Below are 25,511 nucleotides of genomic sequence, written 5' to 3' on the forward strand. Positions count from 1 at the left end.
CTAGGAAAAACACTATTAAAATCTATCATATTTTTTAAATAACTATATTTAAAAGTCACTTTAATTTTAGTTCCATACCCCCAAACTAGTTTGTAAAGAGTAATAAATAGTAAAAGAAAAACTGATATTGACTCATCACACCAAAACTAAATAGTAAAATAAAAGGACTTATCAATTCTCCTCTAATTAACAAGTAGATTTTGTTTGAAAGTATATATTGCTTGTTAGGTACATGAAACAATTTCCCCTACAGTGTAATCAAGAAGGTGATTGGAAATGCAGACAGCTCACTGCAAAGCTTGATCTTTGTATTGAGAAACCTAGACAATCTCAGATTCATCAGCTTTCAACTGGTGGCAATAAACTCTAGCTCACAGCGCTGTCACCAAGATCCAAGGGGGCAATATGTGTACAGCGGGTGGGCCTGCACAGTGGCTGCTCACAATAGGAGCTGGCATGTGCCCCCATCAATCCACTCAATTTGTAATAAAAATGAACTAAACCACTTTGTTGTGACATTAGTGATTCTGTAAAATAAAAAATAAAATGTCTCTTTTTAGACAGTTGCCAGTAGGTTAGTAGGTTTCGATCCAAAAGCTTACATTCCATATTCACAGGGTGTCTTCAACTTAACATGTCCAAGAACTACCTCTTTAACGTCAGCCTTCCCCATCTCTAACTATAGCATCTCCATCCCGCCAGCTGGAAAGGATAAAAAAGGGTCATCGCTGCCTGTTCTTTCCCTCACACCCATTAGCAAGTCCGGCCACCTGCTCTTCAGAATGTGACCAGGTCCTTTGAGCTTCTGCCTCCAGGAAGATGAGGCAGCCACACTTTCCCTGTTGTTTCTTTTATTCACAACCGAAAGCCCTGGAGATTATCCATGAAATAAAGGGAAGATCCGAATGATGAAGAGAAGGGGCGGACCAATTAGGGACCTTGGAACCCAAGGAACGACGTGGTGGTGAGTTACCTGGGATTTCTTGTGGCCTCATTTATCTCGTACTGAAGTTAGAGGAGTCAGACACTGACACCAAAAACCTGGTTTATTTAGACCAACCACCAGGAAAAGGGCAGCATATCAACACAGTAAACATTCATGTGATAACTGCTCACTGCAGTCAAACACCACAGGAGAAAACTTCAACAAAGTCTGAGTGGAGGGTCTAGTTCCACCCCCAGCAGACCATAGGGAACATGCCAGCACCCCCTGCAGGGGTGGTGTCAGAGAAGGAAGGGGTGGGACTTTCATCACTACCAGGTATCAGTGGAAATGAAAAGCCAGCAACTAAGAAATGCCAACAATTACAGACCCCCCAAAAAGCCCCAATAAAACTATTTAACCAAAAGATTAAGGGGTCACCAAACAAAGCGGAAAACTTTTAGAAAATAACTACTCTAACCAGTAAAACGTTACAGAATAAAGCAGTGGCACTCAGATCAGCAAAGACCTAGAGCAGAGGCTAGACTTCAACTCTTGATAGGCTATAGCAAGGTGCCCCCTACACCACCACCAAACATGCACACAAGGATATGACAGAAAAGGCTGAATAAGGAATCAGGACTTTCATCTATGAAGGGGTAATGAAGCCACCATTCACAGAAACAGTAGAAACCACATGGGGAGCTGGACTTCCTTACCTACAAAATGGAAATGAGGCACCCCTGCCCTATTGGGGGTTTCCGGGGAAGCCTCATAGAGAGTGAAAACGTTCACCACCACCCAGTAGTAATGGGGCCACCCCTGGATACTCACCATGTCAGTGGAAGCCATAGTAGAAGCTGTAATGATCCAAGCCTCAGCCTACTGGCCAGGATGGTATCAATGGAACCATAGTAGGAAGCCAAAGTTCTCATCATTACCCAGCAGTACCAAGAAGGGCTCCGCACCCTGGCTGGTTTGACTCAGCTGTTAGAACCTCAAACCACAGCCTGAAGGGTTGTGGGTTTGATTCCCAGTCAAGGGCACATACTTCCGTTGCAGGTCCAATCCCTGGCCTTGGTCAGGACATGTGCTGGAGGCAACCAATCAATAAGTCTCTCGCACGGTGATGTGTCTCTCCTCCTTCCCCCCTTCCTTCCACTCTCTCTAAAAATCAATGGAAAAAAATAGCTTCAGGTGAGGATTAAAAAAGAAGTATGCCGTGCCAGCATGGCCAAGGGTGAACCTGAGGAGAGGCGGTGAAGGATTGAAGAAAAGACAGACAAGAGAATACAGCTGGGGCTCGGTGGATCTCCCGTGTCTGGATGAGGACACAAAAGACCCAGCCTGCAAGCTGATGCTTTCTTTTATAGTCTGATTAAAACAAGGGTAGCTGTGGCCGGTTTGGCTCAGTGGATGGAGTGTCAGTCTGTGGACTGAAGGGTCCTGGGTTTGATTCCGGTCAGGGGCATGTACCTTGGTTGTGGGCACATCCCCAGTTGGGGGTGTACAGGAGGCAGCTGATAGATGTTTCACTCTCATCGATGTTTCTAACTATCTTTCTCTCTTCCTCTCTGTAAAAAAAAATCAATAAAATATATTTTTTTAAAAAAACACAAGGGTAGATGAACATGTATACAGATGTTCTTGTTTTGGCAACACTTGCTGCACCTCCCACAGCCCATTAGCTACTTAGGAAGAAATTAGGGAGGGCTACAAGGCCAGGCTTCATTATGCTAGGAGAGCTCTGCCCTCCAGGCTGGGACTTGTTTGTGGCCCTGCCACCGGTCAGCCCGAGGCTTGACCCTGGAGCCGCTCCCTACAAGGAAGAAGAAGGGTTTCTCCTCATGTCAACACAGATCAAGTGGGGAGCCTGGAATTCCACTCCCACCTGATTTTTAATGTCCACTCTTCCTAGGATCAGTATCAAAAAAGCCAACCAAAACAGAAGTCCCAGAATCTTATAGCATAATATCCCCCAAGTTCCAACTTTTAATTGAAAAATAAAAGACTATTCATACAAGAGTGAAAAAATGTCAACTTCAATGAAAAAGATTATGCAACACATGCCAACAAATAGAGTAGAAGTGTTAGTATTATTTAACAAAAATTGTAAATAATCTATGACAAAATGTCTTAAAGAGAAAGATGAACATACTTGAACTAAATTGAAGAAAAAGTCTTGGCACATAAACAGAAAATATAAAGAAGACCCAAAAGGAAATTTTAGAAATGAAAAAATATAATAACCAAAAATAAAAACTCAGTTGGTGTTCTGAATAGTGGGATGGAGTGAAGAATGGAGATATACTAAAAAATACTATAAATCAAAATTAAATGAAATTCCAAAATAACAAACAAACAAGTAACTTATTATAAGAGAGGAGAGAGAACATGGAAAATTAAAAGCAGAATAAAGAGAAAACAAAAAATAAAATGGCAGGGTAAAGTCCTAACATATCAACTATGAAATCAAATGTAAATGGTGATGATACACTAATTAAAGAAAAATTTTTGCTTTAATGTATATGTACCTAACAAGAGGGTATCAAACTATGTGAGGCTAAAACTTATAGAACTGCAAGTGATAGCATTATAATTAGCTTATCTATAATAATAAAAGCATAATATGCTAATTAGACCGGACATCCTTCCAGAGGACCTTCCAGACGAAGCCAGGGCTGCAAGGGAAGCCCGGGTCCCAGATGCCTGCAGGCAACCAGAGGGAAGGCCGGGTTCCGGGTGCCAGAGGGAAGCTGGTGCCAGCAGCAGAGGAAGGAATGCCTACTCTTGCACGAATTTCATGCATTAGGCCTCTAGTCTATACTAATGAAAGGGTAATATGCTAATTCGACCGGGAGACCTTCCGGACATCCTCCCAGACAAAGCCATGGTGGCGAGGCTGAGGGAGAGGCAGTTAGGGGAGATCAGGCTAAGAGAGGAGGGCATTTGGGGGTGATAAGGCCAGCAGGGGAGGGGCAGTTGGGGGCAAGCAAGCCAGAGAGTGGGGGGCAGTTGGGGGTGAGCAGGCCAGCAGTCGGACATCCCCAGAGGGGTCCCAGATTGGAGAGGGTGCAGGCCGGGCTGAGGGACACCACACCCCTATGCACAAATTTCGTGCACCAGGTCACTAGTTATAAATAATAGAAAAAGAGTAAAAGGAAAAGCCAGACATTATAGACATGTCATTTGGGCAGCTTCACCAGGAAGTTGCAACTTTGCACTCCCCAGGAAATCACTGGCCTATTCCTTGCAAAACAACGGGGAAAGGGATTCAATGAAGGGAAGAGAGATGCATGCCCAGTAAAGTTGGGGTGACACAGGGAAGGTGCTTGCCTATCAGTCATACCTGGGAACAAAGATCATTATCCAGAATGGGTGTGGCCATTGTAAATGCATGAAAATTTGGGACTATATAAGCTCCTAAAGAAAGAAAGTTGTTCTCTTGTAGCTCTTGTTGCTTTTGTTACCCTTGTGCTCTTGGCTCATTCTTGACTTCCTCACATTTGCCTGTTTCCTCCACAGCCATGTGGCCCTGTGGCCCCCACATGCAATGGACTGCAGTACTACAGAGGGGGACACAAACTATGCTAGCCTGATGTTGGATTGTACTCTGCTCCACATGGAAAGGAAACTGGTCACAGGCTCTGATTTTAGCTCTACACCTATGTCTGATGTTCCCCTCTTGCTCCTTACCTATTATAGTAACTAGCTAATTATAATGGTATCAAGTTCACTATCATAGCTGGAGACTTTAACACCTCTTTATCAGAAATGGAGAGATCCAGAAGGCATAAAATCAGTAAGGAAATAGCTGGACTCAGTAACACCATCAATGAATTATAGATAACTGACATTTATGCACTACTTCACTCAACAAAAGCAGAATACACATTTTTCTCAAGCTCTCATGGAACATTCACTAATGTAGACCACATTCTGGGCCATAAAGCACACCTTAACAAATTTAAAAAATAAGAGATCAAACAATGTCAGCTCTTAGACCACAGTAGAATTAAATTAGAAATCAATAACGGAAAGATAACTGGAAAGCCCAAAAATATGTGGAGTTAAAAAACACACTTCTACATAACACATAAGTCAAAGAGAAAATCTCAAAATACCTTTAAAATATTTTCAACTAAATGAAAATAAAAACACAACTCATCAAAATGTGTGGAATGCAAGGAAAGCAGTGGTTAGAGGAAATTTATAGCACTGGATGTATACATTAGAAAAGAAGAGAGATCTAACACCAATAACTTTATTTTCTACCTCAAGAAATTATAAAAGGTAGAGCACAATAAATGCAAAATGAACATAGCAAATAAATTATATTAATTAGAGCAAAAAACATTGACATTGAAAACAGAAAATCGATAGAGAAAATCAACATATTGGAAAGAATTTTTTAAATGATCAAAAAAAATTTATTATTCTCTAACCAGGCTAAAAAAGAAAGGACACAGATTACTGATATTAGAAATGAAAGAGGTGATATCACTACACGTGATTAAAAGGGTAATTAGGAATACTATGGAATATTCTATGCCCACATATTTGATAATGTAGATAAAATGAACTAATTTCTTGAAAGACAAAATCCGCCAAAACTCAACTAAGAAGAAATGGACAATGTAAATTTAGGCTGAGATATATTAAATAAACTGAATCTATTGTTAATAACCTCCCCCCCCCCCAAAAAAAATACCAGATCTATATGGGTTCACTGGTGAATTACACTAAACATTTAAGGAAGAAATTATACCAATTCTCTATAATATTTCAGAGGCTAGAAGAAGAGAAACCAATTACACACCATGATCAATAGAGATTTGTCCTAGGCATACAACATACAAAAGGCTGTTTCAACATACAAAAATCAACTAATGTAAACATTACATCAACAGTCTAAACAAAAACAATCACAAGATTCTTATCAATACATGTAGAAAAAGCTTCTGAAAAAGTCCAACAACCATTAATAATAAAAAACTCAGGAAACTAGAAATAGATGGGAAATTCCTCAAATTGCTAATGCATATATATAGAAACACTCTACAGCTAATATCATACTAAATAGTAAGAAACTTGAAGCTTTTCCACTAAGATCAGGAACAAAGCAAGAATGTCCCCTATCATCATTACATTTCAACATCACACTGGAAGTCCTTGATAATAAAATTAGACAAGAAAAGGGAATAAAAGCAATATAGATTCTGAGAAAATAAAACTATTTTTATTCATTTGATGATGTGATTTTCTATGTAGAAAATCTTTCAAAATCAATGCAAAAAAACTCAGGGAACCGATAATAGCAAGGTTGAAGGATACATGGTTAATATACAAAAGTCAATTGATTTTCTATACATCAGTAATGAACAAATGGAATTTGAAAACACACAATACCATTTATATTAGCACAAAACTAAAAATTCCTAGAAACAATATAGGAGAAAACCTGGATGCCCATGGGTATGGTGATGACTTTTTGATATAATACTAAAGGAACAGTCCATGAAAGAAATAATAGATAAGCTGGGCTTTGTTAAAATTTAAAATTCTTCTCTACAAAAGACAATGTCAAAGAGAATAAGAAGATAAGCTACAGGCTAGGACAAATATTTGCAAAAGATACATCTGATAAAGGGCTATGATCCAAAATATGCCAAGAACCCTTAAAAATCCTACCTATTAAAGAGGGAATATGCTAATTGACCCTCACACCGTCACAAAGATGGCGGCACCCACAGCCAATAAGGAGGGAATATGGTAATTGCCTGTCACACCCTCAAAGATGGCAGTGCCCACAGCCACAAGATGGTGGCACCCAGTCCCCTCAACCCTGTCGGGTGGCAGGTGTGCAGCAAGGCCGGGCCTGCCTTGCCACGTGCCTGCCTCTGGAGTCACCCAGTCCTCTCAGCCCCCCAGCCACCCAGGGCCGGCCCGAGGTGCAGGCTGTTGGCTGCCCAGCAGCCCAGGGCCGGCCCGAGGCTCAGGTAACCAGGGCCTGCCAAGGCTTGTGCTGCCTGCAGTGGAAGCAGCAGAGGTGTGATGGGGGCGTTGCCTTCCCCTAATCGCCGGGTCGCCTCCCACCCCAGAGGGCTCCCAGACTGTGAGAGGGGGCAGGCCGGGCTGAGGGACCACCCCCTCCAGTGTATGAATTTTCATGCACCAGGCCTCTAGTAAAAAAAATTCAAAAAAACAACCCAATTAAAAAATGGGCCAAAGATCTTATTTAACAGACACCTCACCAGAGAAGATATAAAGATGGAAAATAAGCATATGAAAAGATGCTCCACATCATATGCCATCAGGGATGATCCTACAATCACTTTCCTTGGTATTCACCCAAAGGAGTTGCACACTTGTGAACTTCAGGCCACACAAAAACCTGCACACTTATGTTTATGCAGCTTTATCCATAATCGGCAAAACTTGAAACAACCAAGTTGTCCTTCATTAGATTAATGGATAAATAAGCTGTGCACAACCAGTCAATGAAACATTATTCAGTGCTAAAAAGAAATGAGCTAGCCCTAACCGGTTTGGCTCAGTGGATAGAGCGTCGGCCTGTGGACTGAAGGGTTCCGGGTTCGATTCCGGTCAAGGGCATGTACCTTGGTTGCGGGCACATCCCCAGGAGGGGGTGTGCAGGAGGCAGCTGATCGATGTTTCTCTCTCATCGATGTTTCTGGCTCTCTATCCCTCTCCCTTCCTCTCTGTAAAAAATCAATAAAATATTTTTAAAAAAAGAGAAATGAGCTAACAAGCCCTGAGAAGACAGGGAGATTACTTAAATGCATCTTAAAAGACAAAATACTGTCAATATGCCATCCTGGAAAAGGCAAAACTATGGAAACAGTAAAAAGTACAGTGGCTGAGGCGGAGGGGGCTGTCAATAGGCAGAGCACAAAGGATTGTTAAGGTGGTAAAACCACTAGGATGCTGTACTAATGGATTCATATCGTTATACATTTGTCTACACCCATGAGGCCAAGAGGGAGCCCTAAGGTAAAATATAAACTTTGGGTGATTATAATGTATCAGTGTAGGTTCATCAATTATAACAGATGGACCAGTCCGGTTTGGGATTGATCATAGGGAGACCTGCATGTGTGAGGGCAGGGAATATATGAGAAATCTCTGTTCCTGCCTCTCAATTTTTCTGTGAGCCTAAAAGTGCTTTTATTTTTTTTAACTTTATTGTTAAAAGTATTACATATGGCCCCTTCCCCCCACCACTGACCTCCTCTAGCCAACCCCTGCCCCCCACCCCACCCCACTGTCTGTGTCCATTGGTTATGGTTATATACATGCATACAAGTCTTCTGGACGATCTCTTACCTGCCACCACCTTCCCCTGCCTTCTCTCTGAGGTTTAATGGCCTGTTTGATGCTTCTATATTTCTTGATCTATTTTTGTTTATCAGTTTATGTTGTTCATTATATTCTATAAATGAGTGAGACCATGTGATATTTATCTTTCTCTGACTGGCTTATTTCACTTAGCATAATGCTGTCCAGCTCCATCCATGCTCTTGCAAATGCTAAAAGTTCTTTCTTTTTTACAGGAGCATAGTATTCCATTGTGTAGATGTACCACAGTTTTTAATCCACTCATCTACTGATGGGCACTTAGGCTGTTTCCAAATCTTAGCAATTGTAAATTTTGCGGCTATGAACATATATTCTTAGTGATTGGTGTTTCCAATTTCTTGGGGTATAGTCCTAGAAATGGGATTACTGGGTCAAATGGGAGTTCCATTTTTAATTTTTTGAGGAAATTCTATACTGTTTTCCACAGTGGCTGCACCAGTCTGCATTCCTATTAGCAGTGTAATAGGGTTCCCTTTTTTCCACATCCTCACCAGCACTTGTTGTTTGTTGATTTGTTGATGATAGCCATTCTGATAGGTGTGATTTGATACCTCATTTTCATTTTGATTTGATTCATCAGATGATCAGTGACTTTGAGCATTTTTTATATGTCTCTTGGCCTTCCGTATGTCCATTTTGGAGAAGTGTCTATTAGGTCATTTGCCCATTTTTCAATTGGATTGTTTGTCTTCCTTTTGATAAGTTGTATGAGTTCCCTATATATATATATTTTTTGGAGATTAATCCCTTATCGGATGTATCATTGGCAAATATGTTCTCCCATGCAGTGGGCTCTCTTGTCATTTTGCCGATGGTTTCTTTTGCTGTGCAGAAGCTCTTTATTTTGATGTAGTCCCATTTGATTATTTTCTCCTTTGCCCTAGGAGATGTATCTGTAAACATATTGCTATGAGAGATGTCTAAGATTTTGCTGCCTATGGTTTCTTCTAATATTTTTGTTGTTCCACAGCTTACATTTAAGTCTTTTATCCATTTTGCATTTATACATCCAGCAAACAAAAGCCCTGGTCCATACAGCTTCACAGAGGAATTTTATGAAACATTTAAAGAACACCTATCCTCCTCAAACTATTCCAAAAAATTCAAGAGGAAGGAACACTTCCAAGTTCTTTTAATGAGGTCAGCATTAACCTAATTCCAAAACCCAATAAAGATACTATGAAAAAAGAGAATTACAGGCCAATATTTCTGATAAACATAGATGCTAAAATCCTCAACAAAATATTAGCAAATCTGATCTAACAATACATTATAAAGATCATACTCTATGAAAAGTGAGATTTATTCTGGGGATGCAAGGCGGGTACAATAGTCACAAATCAGTATGTATGATATAGCACATTAACAGATTGCAAGACAAAAATTACATGATCATATCAATTGATGCAGAAAAAGCATTTGAAAAAAATTTAACATCCTTTTATGATAAAAACTCTCAGCAAAGTGGGAATAGAGGAATCATACCTCAACATAATAAAAGCCATATATGACAAACCTACAGCCAACATCATACTCAATGTGTAAAACTAAAACCATTTCTCCTAAAAACAGGAACAAGACAGGGATACCCACTTTCATCACTCTGGTTAAAGATAGTACTAGAAGTCCTAGCCATAGTGATCAGACAAGAAGAAGAAATAAAAGGCATCCAAATTGGAAAGGAGGAAGTAAAACTGTCATTATTCACAAATGACATGATATTGTACATAGAAAACCCTAAAGACTTCATCCAAAAACTATTATGTTTAATAAATGAATTTGGCAACCTAGCAGTATACAAAATTAACACCCAGAAAGCTATGGCATTTTTATACATCAATAATGAACTCTCAGAAAGAGAAACTAAAAAAAAATCCCATTTACCATTGCAACAAAAAAATTAAGATACTTAGGAATAAACTTAACCAACAAAATAAAGGACCTGTACTCAGAAAATTACAGGACATTGAAAAAAGAGATAGAGAAAGATATAAACAAGTGGAAGAATATACCATGTCCATGGATTGGTAGAATTAACATCATTAAAATGTCCATACTACCCAAAGCAATCTATAGATTCAATCCAATCTCCATTAAAGTACCAATGGCATAGTTCACGGATCTAGAACAAACACTCTAAAAATATAAGTGGAACCAAAAAAGACCCTGAATAGCTTCAGCAATCTTGAGAAAGAAAATCAAAGTTGGAGGAATCACAATACTAGATTTCATGTTATACTACAAAGCCACTGTACTCAACACAGCCTGGTACTGGCACAAAAGCAGACATATAGACAATGGAACAGAACAGAGATCCCAGAAATCGACCCAAGCCATTATGCTCAACTAATATTTGACAAAGGAGGCAAGAGCATACAGTGGAGTAAAGGCAATCTCTTCAATAAATGATGTTGGGAAAATTGGACAGGCTTATGCAAAAAAATGAAACTAGACCACCAACTTACACCATACACAAGAATAAAACCTAAGCCTGCTTTTTAAAAATTATCTCAAAATTTAAAAAAGAGAAGCTTAACAGATTTAAGTTAAAATTCATCCAATTATATGCTATCTATATGACACTTCAAAGCAAAAACTGATAGAACAAAAAGAGAAATAGATAAATCCACAATTATTTTGGAGACTTCAATAGATGTAGAAAGTATACCACCTCTAACAACTAATAGAACAGTAGGCAGGTAACCGGCGGGACACAGAAGCACTCAGCAGCGCCATATGCAATGACGCTGACATTCCTGGAGCATTCCAGCTCCACCAGCTCCACGGAACATGCAGCTCAGCAGGACACATCCCGACCACGAAGCAAACCTCATTAAATTTAAAATAGCAAATCACATAAAGTATGGTCTGTGATCACAATGGAATCAAACTAAAAAGTAATAACAGAAAGATCAAAGAAAAATCCCTAAGTTCTTAGAAACTAAACAATACACTTCTAAATAATCTATGAGTCATAGAAGAAATCTCAAGAAAAATTTAAAAACACTTTAAATTAAAATAAAAACGAACATATCATAAGTGTGGGAAACTGCTAAAGCAGCGCTGAGAGTGAAATCTATACCAGTAAATGCTTAGAATAGAAAAGAGAAAAAATCAATAATCTAGTCTTTTATTTCAAGAAACTATAAAAAGAAGACAAAGCTAAAGCAAGCAGAAAGAAGTAAATATTAAATATAAGTGCAGAAATTTATGAAATTCAGAAAAGAAAACTAATAAAAAACAAGTGGGATCTTTGAAAAGTTCCATGAAGTGAACAGCTTCAACAATATTGACACAGAACATGTAAGAAACAAACGACCAATATCAGGAATGAAACAAGGGATATCATCACAGATAGTACATATATAAAAGGATAATAAGAGAATATTGTGAACAATCCTATAGATATAAATTTGACAACTTAGATAACATGGGTCAATTCTAGAAAACTCCTATCACAACTCACTTAATATTAAATAGATAGTTTTAAAAGCCCTGTAACTATTGAGGATATTGAATTTATAATTTTAAAGTCTCTGAAAGCTAAATTTCCTGGCCCAGATGGTTTTCACTGGTGTATTCCAACAGACATTTACATTTAAAGAAGAATTAGCACCTTCCTGAAAATAGAAGAAAAGAGGAAACGTCCTGTCAGAGCACTACCACAGCACAGGTGCTCTGAGTCCTATATTCTTTGAATTCTGCTCGACTACACCAACTGTTAGGACAGATTCCTTCTCAAGCCCCGCCCATAGCACTAACTGTCGGAGCTGAGCCCCTCTGCCAGGGGCTGGACTTCCTTGGACACCGGGTGGTAGATGGAGACGCCATGAGAAGCTGAGGATGTATATAAGAACGCCTTTATTGCAGAAGCCAGTGGCCATATAGTCATCAGACAAAACAGTCCTTCACAGCAAAGTCCCATATGGGTAGCCGCACATGGGCTAATAAACGAACACATCTTTCCCATCAAGCAGTAGCCGTCTCTGTACCCACAGCCATTATCTGAGAAGCTGCATGTTGCCTCTGGACCTACCGCTTCACATAGCAGCAGCACCTGAGCCCTCCCTTAGCGCTGCAGCCCCAGTAGCTTCTCCAGCCTCTCTCACCTCTCCCTGAATTTTCCCCACATAATAGCTTCACATGGTAGCTGGTCAGTAACGTATTATACCACTTAGACAAAAGAGGCCAGTTGCCAACAGTGACATCAATCATTTGGGTTATAGAAGGGCACAGTGTACAGTGAGAGCATTGTGTCCTTGCACCTGTGTATCGCATCTTAGCCTTGAACATTCTGATTAAGAGTCCCATGTTCAGAGTGGCCTTGGCCATCCGGTGTACCACCAACAAGGCCTTTCACACTCCATTGCTTTGACTACCCGGTGACTCTGGCATGGTTTCCACACTTCCCAATTCACTTTATAAAACCAGTATCACTCTGATACCAGACCCAAAGATAGTACAAAAAAGAAAAAATACAGACCAATATCCCTCAAAAATACAGATGCAAAAATTCTTAACAAAAATAAACAAATAGAATTCAGCAATGTATAAAAAGAATTATACATCATGACCATGTGAGATTTATTCCAGGGATAAATCGCAGCTTTAATATTTGAAAATCAATAAATGTCGTATACAATATTAATATGCTAAAGAAAAATAATCTTATGATCATATATCAATTGATGCAGAAAAACATTTAACAAAAGTCAACATATATTCATAACAAAACCTCACAGGAAACTAGAGGGAAACCTCTTCAATTTAATTTAAAAATCTGTAAAAATCCTACAACAAACAACCTACTTAATGAAAAAAAGGACAGTGATTTTGTAGACCAGAAACACGGCAAGGATGTTTGTTCTCACAGCTGCTACTCAAAATGGCACTGGAAGTGACACCTAGTGCAGTATGACAAGAAAATAAAATAAAAGGCATGTTAAAAAAAAAGCAAGGAAGAAATAAAACTAGCCCCATATGCCAATGGCATGACTATCTATGCAGAAAATCCCAAGTAATCTACAAAAATAAAAAATAAAATAAACACAAACTTCCTAGAACTACCAAATGAATTCAGCAAGGTCTCAGAATACAAGATAAAAATCAATTATATGTCTAGCTCCAATAAACACATGCAAACCACAATTAAAAATACAATACCAGCCCTAGACGGTTTGGCTCAGTATACAGAGCATCGGCCTGTGGACTGGAGGGTCCCAGGTTCGATTCCAGTCAAGGGAAAGTACCTTGGTTGCAGGTTCTCTGGCCCTGGTTGGGGTGCATGCAGAAGACAACCGATTGATGTGTCTCTCTCACATCAGTATTTTTCTCTGTCTCTCCCTCTCCTTTCCACTCTCTCTAAAAATCAATGGTAAAATATTCTCAGGTGAGGATTAACTAAAAAAAAAAGGAAAAAGACATAAAGACTTTACAACAACAAAAAACAACAATACCAGTTATAATTGGTCAAAAAATGAGATACCCGGATGTAAATCTAACAAAGCACATTAAGCCTTGTGTGTTAAAAACTACAAAATGCTGATGTAAGAAAATAACTAAGATCTAAATAAACTGAAAGCTATATTACATTCACGGATTGGAAGACTCAACATAATAAAAATATTAATTCCCCCCAAATTGATATACAAATAATTCTATAATCCAAGAAAAATTTGAAGATATAAACAAGACTACTCTAACATTTATATGGAAAAGAAAAGGGTCTAGAATAGTTAGAATAATTTTAAAAGAGAGGAACCTTGTGGGAGAAATCGTTCAACCCAATTTCAGGACATATAGCTAAAGTGATCCAGATGGTGTGGGCTTGGCAGTGGGACAGACACATAGGTCAAAGGGACAGAATACATAATCCAGAAATAGTCCCACACAAGTATGACCAACAATATTTTGACATAGGTGCACAGCAATTCAATGGAGAAAAGATTGTTTCTTCAACAAATAAGGCTAGAGCAATGGGATGTACATTTGAAAAATAATATGTCATACCTTGTACAAAAAGCAACTAAAATGGTTCATAGATTTAAATCTAAAATATCAAGCTATAAGACTTTTGGAAGAAAACAGGAGAAAATCTGCAGGCCCTGAGGCTTGGTCCTGCAGATAAGACACCAAAGGTCTGATTCATAAAATTCCATAAATTTGACTTGAACAAAATTTACAACTTTTATTATGTGAAAGACCTTAGGGTGATGAAAGTACAAGCTGCAGAGTGGGAGAAAATATTTGGAAACCATATATCTAGTAATGACTCAGCTAGAATATATAAAGAACTCTCCAACTCACAGCAGCGAAAGTTACTTATAAAATGTGTGGATAATTATTGAAACTGGGTGATGACAATACATGGGTTGACTATACTCGTTTCTGCATTCCTATAAATGTTGAAAATGCCTATAACAAAACAGTTTCCAACAAAGTAGGACATAAATGGAATCTAGGGCTGATATGGTAAGGTGTATAATAGCCAGGACAGAGGAGTTTTTGTTTTTGTTTTGTTATCTTGTGTTACAGGTGTTGTCCATTTGACTATTTCCTTACTAGTTGTTAAATAATAATAATAATAATAATAATAATAATACAACACACATTTCAGAATCAGACAAATGTCCCCATTCTAATATCCTTACCTTAGTCACCTAAGGTAAAGCTGACCTCTTGGGCTCCCTGATCCCACCCTCGCCTCTCTACAGCCTGCGAAGATTCGTGTACCATATACCCCGGGTCTCTCCTCACAGCCCCCCTCTCAATCCCTCTCCAGATAAGAGCGGTCCCTACGCTGGCCCACCTCTGCTGGCACCTCTGTGTCTCTAGCCATCTCCTCTGCTCCATCCTCGCTCACTCTTTTGCTGCACACACTTCTCCTCTGCCCTTTGCACACCTCAGGTGTCCCGGCCTCCAGGCCCGGCCGCTGGTCTCCCTCTGGGGAACACTCCTCTCCTGGACACCAGATGGCTCGCTCCCTCGCCTCCACGTGTCCACTCAGACGCTTCCTCCTCACAGGCGTGCGCCCCTCTGAGCACATTACGGATTTCTATCGCCCTCCCATGCCACCCCAGGCCCGAGTCTCCAGCCTCGGTCCATGTCTCCTGTTTCAGCAGAGCACTAGTCATTTCCCACGCACTAGCTAGCCTTATGTTGCTCTGTCTCTCTCCTCTCACTCAACGTCAGCTCCACGGCACAGAGCTGTCCTTCCCTTTTGCTCCTTGCTGGCCCCCAAAACCTAGAAAAGTGTCTGGCACATAGTATGTGTTCAATAAATATTTGTTGGATAAATTTTAATCAATATTACCAGATAAACAGTGGTAAATCTTGGCCAGTACAGAGGGTAATGTTAACTATCTTGTACTAGGGTGGTGATGATCATGATCATGATAATGAACATGATTTTTGAAGTCCTTCATTTTTGCCAAATACTCGATATCACACACACACACACACACACACACACACACACACACACACACACTTCACAGAGCAGGAAGCATTCACCAGGGAGAAGCCATGATGAATCCGCATGCCCTGAGCACAGCTTACTTTCAGTGCTCTAAATCGGTGCACTGTCGTAAAAACAGCTGACACTTACTGGATACCAACTGCATGGCCAACGCTCTGCTAAGCCTTTGCATTATTATCTCTTTTCATTTTAACAACTGGGTGAGATTGAGACTATACTCATCTTCCTTCCACAAATGAGTGCAGTGAACTTCCCGGAGCTCAGGAAGCCAGGCCAGGTCGTGGCTCCAAGTCACGGCACAGACACCGGACTGGACGGGCTCAGAGCCCCACGAAGCCTCCTGGGGCCCCGGGGCCTGTGCTCAGCCTCCCACCGCGCCCGTCTAGTCCCAGATGAGAAACCGGGGAACTGTGATGGCTCAGCCCAGCTATTTTCAACCCTTTTCATCTCATGGCACATAAACTAATGCCTAAAACTCTGCAGCACACCAAAAAATGTGGTTTTTGCCCATCTGAACAAAAAAAAAGGTGTAATTTTTTACTCATTCACACACGACAGCTGTCGTTTTCTAAATTTGACAATCTAAAGGAAAAGAAGTCAGTGCCTCAACTACATAGTCAGGAAATGCATGTTTTAAAAATCTTTGTGGCACACAGGTTGAAATCGCTCGCTTAGCTGGATGGCAGCACCCATTTAACCCAGGGCCAGCCAGCCACAAATGGATAGCATCTTCTCCGTGAGGCCGCCTTAGTCACCCTACTTAAAACTGGCACCCTCTCCACACACACTCTATTCTTTCCTATTTCTCTGCAAGGATTTGACTGATATTTTATTTTCTGTCTCCCCACTATAATGAAAATTCGATGAGGGCAAGAATTTAGGGCTGACTCTGAAGCGCCCAATAACAGTGGTATTCAATATTTTTTTCATTTCATTTAATTAATACTCTCTTCTAAAAAAGATCCAGAGCTTGGAGCAGAGGCAATAATATTTAAACAAAAGAGAGGCTTAGGCCTCTCCTTTATGGTTTGGCTATTCTGCATGAAAAAAGGCAGAAGGAAACTAACCCTTTATCTGGGTGTTTTGTTGTCCAGAACTAGAGCTGAGCACAGGTGGAGGCGGTGGAAGTATACCAGTGATTCTGAGGAAGAGCTCGGGCCCTGGGTCAGAAGTGCTAGGAGTAAAAGTCTAGAATGCCCGAGTGGTTCTCATCGGAGGTAATTTTGTGCCCACTCGCCCCAGGACATTTGGCAATGTTTGGAGACATTTTCATTGTCATGATTAAGGGGTGCTACTGGCATCTAGTGAGTAGAGAGGCCAGGGATGCTGCTAACCAACCTACAGGGCCCAGGACGGTCCCACGCACATAATGACATGGCCCCAAATATCACTACTGCTGACGCTGAGGAGCCCTGGGTCTGGAGCACCAACAGGTGCCCTGTCACTAGGGGAGATGTTTCCTGCTGAGCTGGCCATCGCCTTCACAGGGAGACAGAGGCTGGGCCCGTCTTCCATGAAGGCAGGCAGTCCACGCCTTCCTACATGAGCACGCATCCTTGTTTACAGAGGCGAGCGCCTCCTTCATTGGGAGGGTGTTAAATAAACTGCCAACCAATCCTTAGATGCCCATGAATAAATTGTAGAAAACATAAAATAACTGCCTCTGAATAACTGATGTTTAACCACAGCTTTGATGTTGGGACTGAAAAGCCAGCTGTGCCCTCGTGAACTGCAGCCCTGGGAAGCGGGCGAGCGCTCCAGCCTAGAGGCGAGAAGCCTGCGCTGGGACCAGGCTTCTGACTGGTGTGGCCGTGGCCGTGGCCACGTGACCCGAATGTCTGACGAGCAGGAGGAAATTAAGTGGGTGGTATGGCATTTCCAAATGTCTAGGTACTTGACATTTGTGACCCCCCAGAAAAAGACTGAAATGTATTTTCCATTACAGATTGCAAGGTATGTCTTGCTCTACTAAAGCTGAGTGGGGTAAAGTGCTTAAAACTATTTGGTAAATTTAAGACAGTTTCCAGATTCCCTGTATCTGAATATTAAAAAATGATAACACCCAGCTACCCCAGTGTAATGATCTGGAAGCAAAAGGCCATCCCAACAAAATTAGATATGTCTCCTCAATTATTTACATATTTATATTAATTTTAGGCTCAAATTTTAATTCATTTCTGTGCAGTTTAAAACTGTGTAGTTTTATGTTTCATTTTGCTATTTGATCTTATTGTGCCTTGCACAGTAGAGCAAGATGTGTGTGTGTGCATATGTGATGATTCTGTAAGGACTTTTACTCTGTACTGCTGTGCTCTTTCGGTGGCTATTCCAAGTCCAAATGTTGACAAATTGCAAAGGTCTCACATTTCTCACTGCCCAGTCCCTGAGCGCCCCAGTGTGAGGTTTCACATTCCCAGCATTCTGCGGCTCTGCCCCTTAAGATCACTGCTTTCTGACCTCTGCTCTTGGGAGAAGAGAAGAAAGAGGACGTCGGGGGCAGGGCTTGGCTCTCAGGAGGGTCCTCAGCGACAGAGTGTGCAGGAAAATGGAATGGCTTCCTGGGGAGGAAGGGTGTTACCAAGAAAGACGGCAGGCCCTCTAGTCCAGTCCAAGGAACTGGCAGTGAGCAGGAGTGGGACCCAGAGCGGAGGGTCTGGACGTCTCAGGCCACCAGCAGGGCATGTGGGTTGTCATGCCCCTGAGTGGAAGGACGTGGGCCTCCATGGCTGAACCTTTGGTGGGAGGAGCCATCAGGGGCCCCGAACTTTTGCCTGATCATTCTGTTCTGATCTCCATTCACGTGCATTTGGCACTGAGGTCAGCATCTCCTTCCCAAGACTGCCCCCTCCAGCAGCCCCTCTGACAGCGCACCAGCCTGCGCACCGGCCTGCTTCTCAAGCTTCATTCTCTTCCTCTTCGGGGGCCGCCTTCTTTCTTTCCTTCTCCCACTAAGAACTGTTGACATTTTGCTGCCTTCTTTCCTATTATTTTTCTTAAAGATTATATCTGAGGTCAGAAACCAGTCCTGAAATTCCTCACCAGTATCTGCTGCGCTAATTAATGTCTCTCAGGAAGTTTGCACATCAAGCTACTTGCTAAATTATTTCAAGCTCGTGTTCCACCATCGACCCAAATTGAATATATCGAAATCCAAAAGTATCCTCATCTTCCACTCAAAGCATCCTCGGCCTCTTGTCTCATGCTCTGTCCTCCTTACAAATCGCTAAGTTGAAGTCACCCACAGTTCTGTGCCCCTTGGCAAACCAGCTGCTAGTGTGGCATAGTACCGACAACAACAAACCCACTCCGTCTCCTGATTCACCCCTCACACTTCCGGAAATATATCATCCAAACAATTAATACAGGTTATGAAAAATGTTGCATGCATGTAATTATTTTTAATATGGAGGTAGCATCTAACATTTAAAATATAAGAAACTGTTAGGTAAAAACATGGAGAAATGTGTGCTATCTTAAAAATAGAAAAGTGAGGTATATGTTTGTATTCCCAATGATTAAAACTATATACAATATGCATATAAAAAGAAATACACTAAAATAATATTTATTGCTTGGAAAGTGAGCATATTACCTTTAATTGTATAGTGTTTAAACTGAATTACACCTTCCTCAAAAGGAAATTTCTTTACCATCCAGATTCCTCCAGGTTTCTATTGTTTAGCTATTAAGTTTTGTACATTTACTCTTTACATATCATTTAGGTGCATTAGTTTATGTTCGCCTTCGCTGTCCCGCCCTCGTTGGAGCCCTGATAGAGTCCCCTGAGGAGGATGCGCTCCCTCACTCCCAGACCTGCGCCCTTTCCTGCCCTACTCTAGCAGCTAGCAAGCCAAGTCCACGCCCCAGCTTAACAGACCATGGGACAGCGCTCTGATGAAGAAGCATTGGGGGGATAAGGACACATATGTAATGCCTTAATCAATAAAGAAAAGAAAAAACACAAAGGGATTGAAAAAAAAGAAAGCGTTGGCAGAAATCTACTGGAGGGTTCTAGGGACACCGCTGCTCTTCTGAAGGTGGAAGAACATGACGATGACTGTCCACCTGCCGAGGACGGTGGGAGAAAAGGCTGAAAGGGCCTGGGTCCCTGACAATATCATTATGGCAGCTGCTCTGAACTTGTTGTGGGAGAAAAGTAGTCCTTATATTGTAGCTTTTGTCTGTTTTCTGTTGCTTACAGCTTACTGTGTTGCTGACAAATACCTTGCCTAGCTGCCTTCCTGATTCTAATCTCACATTATTCACTTTACCCTACATTTATTGCTTAAGAGTGAAGGAAAAGAAGACCAGGGAGAATAGTAAATAAATAAATACTGACAATAGAAGCAAAGGGCAAGCTGACATATGAAAACAACTTGGGAGACATTAAAATTAAAACCATATGAATAAAAAATTTGAAGAATCACTGAGGTCCATTTAGTAAAGTTCTTAAAATCCCCGCATATTTCAATAGTTACTTAAGGCAGTGGTCGGCAAACTCATTAGTCAACAGAGCCAAATATCAACAGTACAACGATTGAAATTTCTTTTGAGGACCAAATTTTTTAAACTTAAACTATATAGGTAGGTACATTGTTATTAACTTAATTAGGGTGCTCCTAAGCTGGCCTTTGCTAAAAAAGTCCTCAATCTGATTGAGGTACATTCACTGAGGTCGACCCCTTCCAACTCTCCCATCCACACTCGTCTTGTATACTTGTTTCGTCTATCTCCTTTCGTTCCTCCTCTCTACATGTCCAAACCATCTCAACATACCTTTCTCAATCCTCGACACTACATCTTCTTTCACTCCAAAACGTTCCCTAAAATTAACTTAATAAACTTTACTTAAAGTTTTAAGTCAACTTCGCACTGTACATGCGCGCCCACACGTGGTATTTTGTGGAAGAGCCACACTCAAGAGGCCAAAGAGCTGCATGAGGCTCGAGAGCCGCGGTTTGCCGACACTGACTTAAGGCATTACTACTAGTTCCACTGACTTAGGGTATTACTACTAGTTCCACAGTACAGTATATTAATGAAGACTCCCAAGAAATAGTCACTCTACAAAAATATGCAGCCTTCACTGGATAGAATGGTGAGCCAAACATAAAAGACTTTGCTATAGGAGCTTAGAGTTAAATAGGGAAGAAAATAAATGAACAAAATAATTACACAATAAATAATTAAAATCTGTGCTATGAATGATCAAATTAAAGGACAAGTTTTATAAAGGAGAACTGGTTTAGTACAGGTATTAGTGGGTAGAGGCTGCTGGCAAGGAAGGCTTCCTTAGAAAACTAAGGACAAACCTGCGATGTTAGAGAAATAAAGGGTCAACGAGAGCAACAGCACTTGGGGGGAGGGGCCGGCACATATGAAGGCCTTGGGCAGGAGGATGAATCCTGCTTCTGAGGAGCTCCGGGTTACGGTGGCCAGCCTGTGCGTGTGCTCCAACTCAGCAAGAAAAGATGAAACTACGTTCAATATATTCTGCTCAACAGAAAAGCAAGTATGAAATTGGTTTTTAAAATGTTCCACTTCAAAAAATAAAATCAAAATAGTTAACTGCTGAAAATACTACCTGTAATTTTTGCATTGTCATTTTTTTTTTCAAATATTTAAGCGTCTACTAAGCACCAGGCACTATATTAATTTCTGGGAATATAAATGTGAGATTACAGTCTGTGCCTTAGGGATTGCAATAGGTAAGGAGGAAACTGAGGTTAACAAGAAATTAAGTTAAGTGTAAGGAGGACTGTTGTGGAGGTGTGGTCAAAGGTTGGGGTGGGGCAGGGCGGGGGGAGGGGGCATCCAAAAGAAATGATTAGTTCATTCAGGGGTTGAGTTATCTAAAAAATGCATCTATGTTCATCACACCATTATCAAATAAACCAAATAAATGAACTGTGACTGAGTTTAAGCATGAGACAAATCAGAAAATCTAAATTTGGACAGAGATCAAAGGCAATGGAATTGTCTAACGGACTTCCAAGTACACAGTCCTACCTGAAACACAATACTTAGATCACTCCCTGTAGGCTTGGGCAGCCATTCAAATAAATAGATTTGCGCATAAATGAATTTTGGCTAATATATTTGATATTAAAAAATAAAGGAAACACTGAATTAGACTTGATTATACACAGGTCAGGATCAGAGAGGAAGGTAGGGAAAACCAACATGAGTTTAATGTATTCTTTCATTGAGATGAAACTAAAAGACTTACACTGAATATGTTAAGCATTAAAATTAGCCTTTTTACTCACTATAGCTTCTAAAATTACCAGTATACAACATCCAGACACTTGAACCTTTGATCAGCTCTGGCAATGACCAGCTGTCAAGACAGTCACGTGGTTTCTCTGAATCAGTCTTAGTCCCCATATTAGGAAATAGAAAAACTTCATCAGTAGCTCCAATGATTCTAAAACAGTCCTTCCAGAAAAATCATACACCCCTATGTTATGTTCACTGATTTCAGTTTGGCTAACTGTAACTGTAAAAACTCGGGAGAATACAAGGCCATTTCACCGATAATTTGCCAGACAGGATAGATCAGGTTTTACAAATGATAAACGGTCATGTATAATGCCTGATGTTATAAAGCACACGAAGGTCCAGTGAAGACCCGGGGACTGGGAACCCCTTCTTGCAGGCGGGTAGAAACCTCATGAAATCCGTGCCCTTATCTTGGATAAAGAAATTAATAAAAAATCACCCAAATATGATGTCAGATATTGTATGATATAATGAAGATAAATGATATGCGATTATACTGTCTCAGTTGTAGGACATACCTCTTCCCATCTCTGTCATTTTTTACTGAAAGTATTTGATAAAATTGCTTAAAGTGAATGAGCCAAAGAGGAGTTTGATATTTTTTTAAAAAAATTGGAATATGGTTTTGTTACTAGATCCAAAAACTGACACAGTAATTATATGCAGTGCTACATAATAATTCTAATTGTAATTGCAGTATAATTACTTTGACGTGCATTCACTATCCATCTCCATCATAATTATTATGCATGGATTATGTCACCTGTTTTCAAGTTCTCCACTATCTTCTGGAGGGGCAGACTTTTCAATTAAGCAGATTCACTTTAAAACATAATGCCTACAATACCGCCTCATATCAGGAGCTCAACATATAAATATCAACAGTAACAATACTAATATTTGTGCAAATAGATAATGTTCTGGAAAACCAACCCAATACTATTTCTTAATTTATTTAATAAAAGTAAGAATGTCGGGAAAGGAATGCCTTTTTTGTAACTTAAAATGGTTTACTCTACTCCTTTCTACGCCATCTCTTCTCTTAGCAGTGAGAAGGCCCACATAAAACAGGATGCAGGAGGTTCCAACAAATGTGAATGAGATTCCTCATGCAGTTTTTGTTTGTTTGTTTTTTAGAGAGACCAGAAGGAAGAGGGAGAGAAAGAGAAAAGTCAACGTGAGAGTGAAAATGATTCAGCTGCCTCCTGCACGACCCCTACCCGGGATCAGGCCATAACCTGGGCATGTGCCCTGACCAGGAATTGAACTGGTAATCTTTTGGTGCACAGGACAAGGCCCAACCCTCTGAGCCACACTGGCCAAGCAGTTTTTAATGGGAAAGAGTATCCACGCCACACACATTTGCTAGACCAACAGTCACAATCCTTTCAACTATATTGTGGCCAGCAACCGTGGTACACAAGCACAGCTGTGGACCAGTTTGCCTCTTTTCCTATGTAGACCCCACTCCACTCCATAAAATGTCATGTTAATATTGTGATAACACCAAATGCTACAACCTTTGACAAACTGTAAAAAAATTATAATGTATGGAAATACATAATTTTATAGAAAGATGAAAAATGGATGAATAATGGAAGTTCTGTGGTGGTTAATTTTATGTGTCAACTTGGTTAGACTATGATGCCCAGTTGTTTGGTCAAACACTCGTTTAGATGTTGCTATAAAGGTGCTAGCTAGATGTGATTACCATTTATAATCAGTAGACTACAAGTAACGCAGATTATCCTCCATAATGAGGGTGGGCCTCATCCAATCAGTTGAAGGCTTAAGAACAAGGACTGAGGTTTTCTGAAGAAGGAATTCTCTTCAATGCTGAAACAGAAATTTTACCAGAGTTTCCAGCCTTCAGACTCAAGACAGCAATACTGACTCATCTGACTCTCCAAGCCTACGGCTTGCCCTACAGATTTCAGATTTGCCACCATCTACAATGGCATAAGCCAATTCCTGAAAGTCCCTTCCTCAATATCTCTTTCTTATATTGACTCTCTGGAGAATCTTTTCTTTTCTTTTTTTAAGTCCTCACCTGAGGATATTTTTCCATTGATTTTTAGAGAGAGTGGAAGAGAGGGGAAGAGAAACATTGATGTGAGGGAAACAGATCAATTGGTTGCCTCCTGCATGAGCCCTGACCAGGGCCCAGGCCAGGGAGGAGCCTGCAACCGAGGTACCTGTCCTTGACCAGAATCAAACTTGGTACCCTTTGGTCCACAGGCTGATGCTCTATCCACTGAGCCAAACCGGCTAGGACTCCCTGCAGTGGTTCTCAACCTTCTGGCCCTTTAAATACAGTTCCTCATGTTGTGACCAACCATAAAATTATTTTTGTTGTTACTTCATAAATTCAATTTTTGTTGCTACTGTTATGAATCGTAATGTAAATATCTGATATGCAGGATGGTCTTAGGCAACCCCTGTGAAAGGGTCGTTCAACCGCCAAAGGGGTCGCGACCCACAGGTTGAGACCCGCTGCTCTAGAGAATCTTGACTAATATTTGTTTATTCAGAATATTAAATATAATATGTATTCTCTTTGAAAAACAAATATTTTGGCTCTTTTTATGACATTATCAAGTTCTGTACCAACTCTTAGTTTTTGTTTTTGGGTTGTTTTTTTGTTTTTTAACTTGAGAGACATTTATTTATTTTCCAACATCATGAGTCATGGATATTAGCAATTAAATCTTTTATCTCCTCGGGAAAACACAGCATTCTTGAGTGACAGTTACAACATATGGAGAGCTTCAATCCTTAGTCACAGTGTTAAGAGCTCCTGGTTTTGGTTCCACAAGCTCTCTCTGAAATGACCTACCAACCCTTCATTTTTTAAAAGATTGGGATGAGCACTCTTTATTTAAAACTTCATGAAACCAGCTGAGAATAAAGTTGACATACTGAGCTTATGTACTTTCTATAAAACTAGATTTACATACTTCATATTATGTACTTTCCATAGAGTCTATGTTCATCTACTTTTGACAGAACAAATAGTATGAAAACACACACACACACGCACACAAAGCTAGATGATCATAACTCCCAGTTAATGACACCTGGCTGTTCCTCAGTGGGTTGTCTCATGTAACCAAGTGCATTCACCTTGCAGGAATGCAGTGACAAAATCAGCTTCTTGTGTGTAGCAATTGCAAAAAAAAAAAAAAAAATGCTCTAAGAGCAGAGAGCACACTACAGTTTTTTCTGTTGTAGAGCTAGTAGTTCAGTCAAACCCTTACAAAACAGTTCTTCCTAACAAACATTACTATCTCCATACCAGAAAACATACTTTTAGAAAGTTACCTTTATAAGTGGCAAGTAAATTATAGTAGCTTCACTTTTAGACCAACGTTATATTCTATTAGGGTTATAAACAGTGTTAAAAATGCTGTCCTATTCTTCTGTACGCAAAGGTGTTAAATTATGGGTAAC

General features: G+C 40.3%; 1 protein-coding gene and 1 non-coding gene across 3 annotated transcripts in view; both read right to left on the minus strand.

The window, feature by feature from the left end:
* TMEM182 (transmembrane protein 182) overlaps nucleotides 1–25,511 on the minus strand; it is a 65,589-nt gene that overhangs the window by 37,727 nt on the left and 2,351 nt on the right. The window lies entirely within an intron of this gene.
* Nucleotides 24,769–24,895, minus strand: LOC118679156. The gene has a single exon (XR_004975149.1). It is a non-coding gene; the product is annotated as a small nucleolar RNA SNORA25 (small nucleolar RNA).

This window comes from Myotis myotis, unplaced genomic scaffold, assembly GCF_014108235.1.
Source record: "Myotis myotis isolate mMyoMyo1 unplaced genomic scaffold, mMyoMyo1.p scaffold_m19_p_22, whole genome shotgun sequence".
Classification (NCBI taxonomy): domain Eukaryota; kingdom Metazoa; phylum Chordata; class Mammalia; order Chiroptera; family Vespertilionidae; genus Myotis; species Myotis myotis.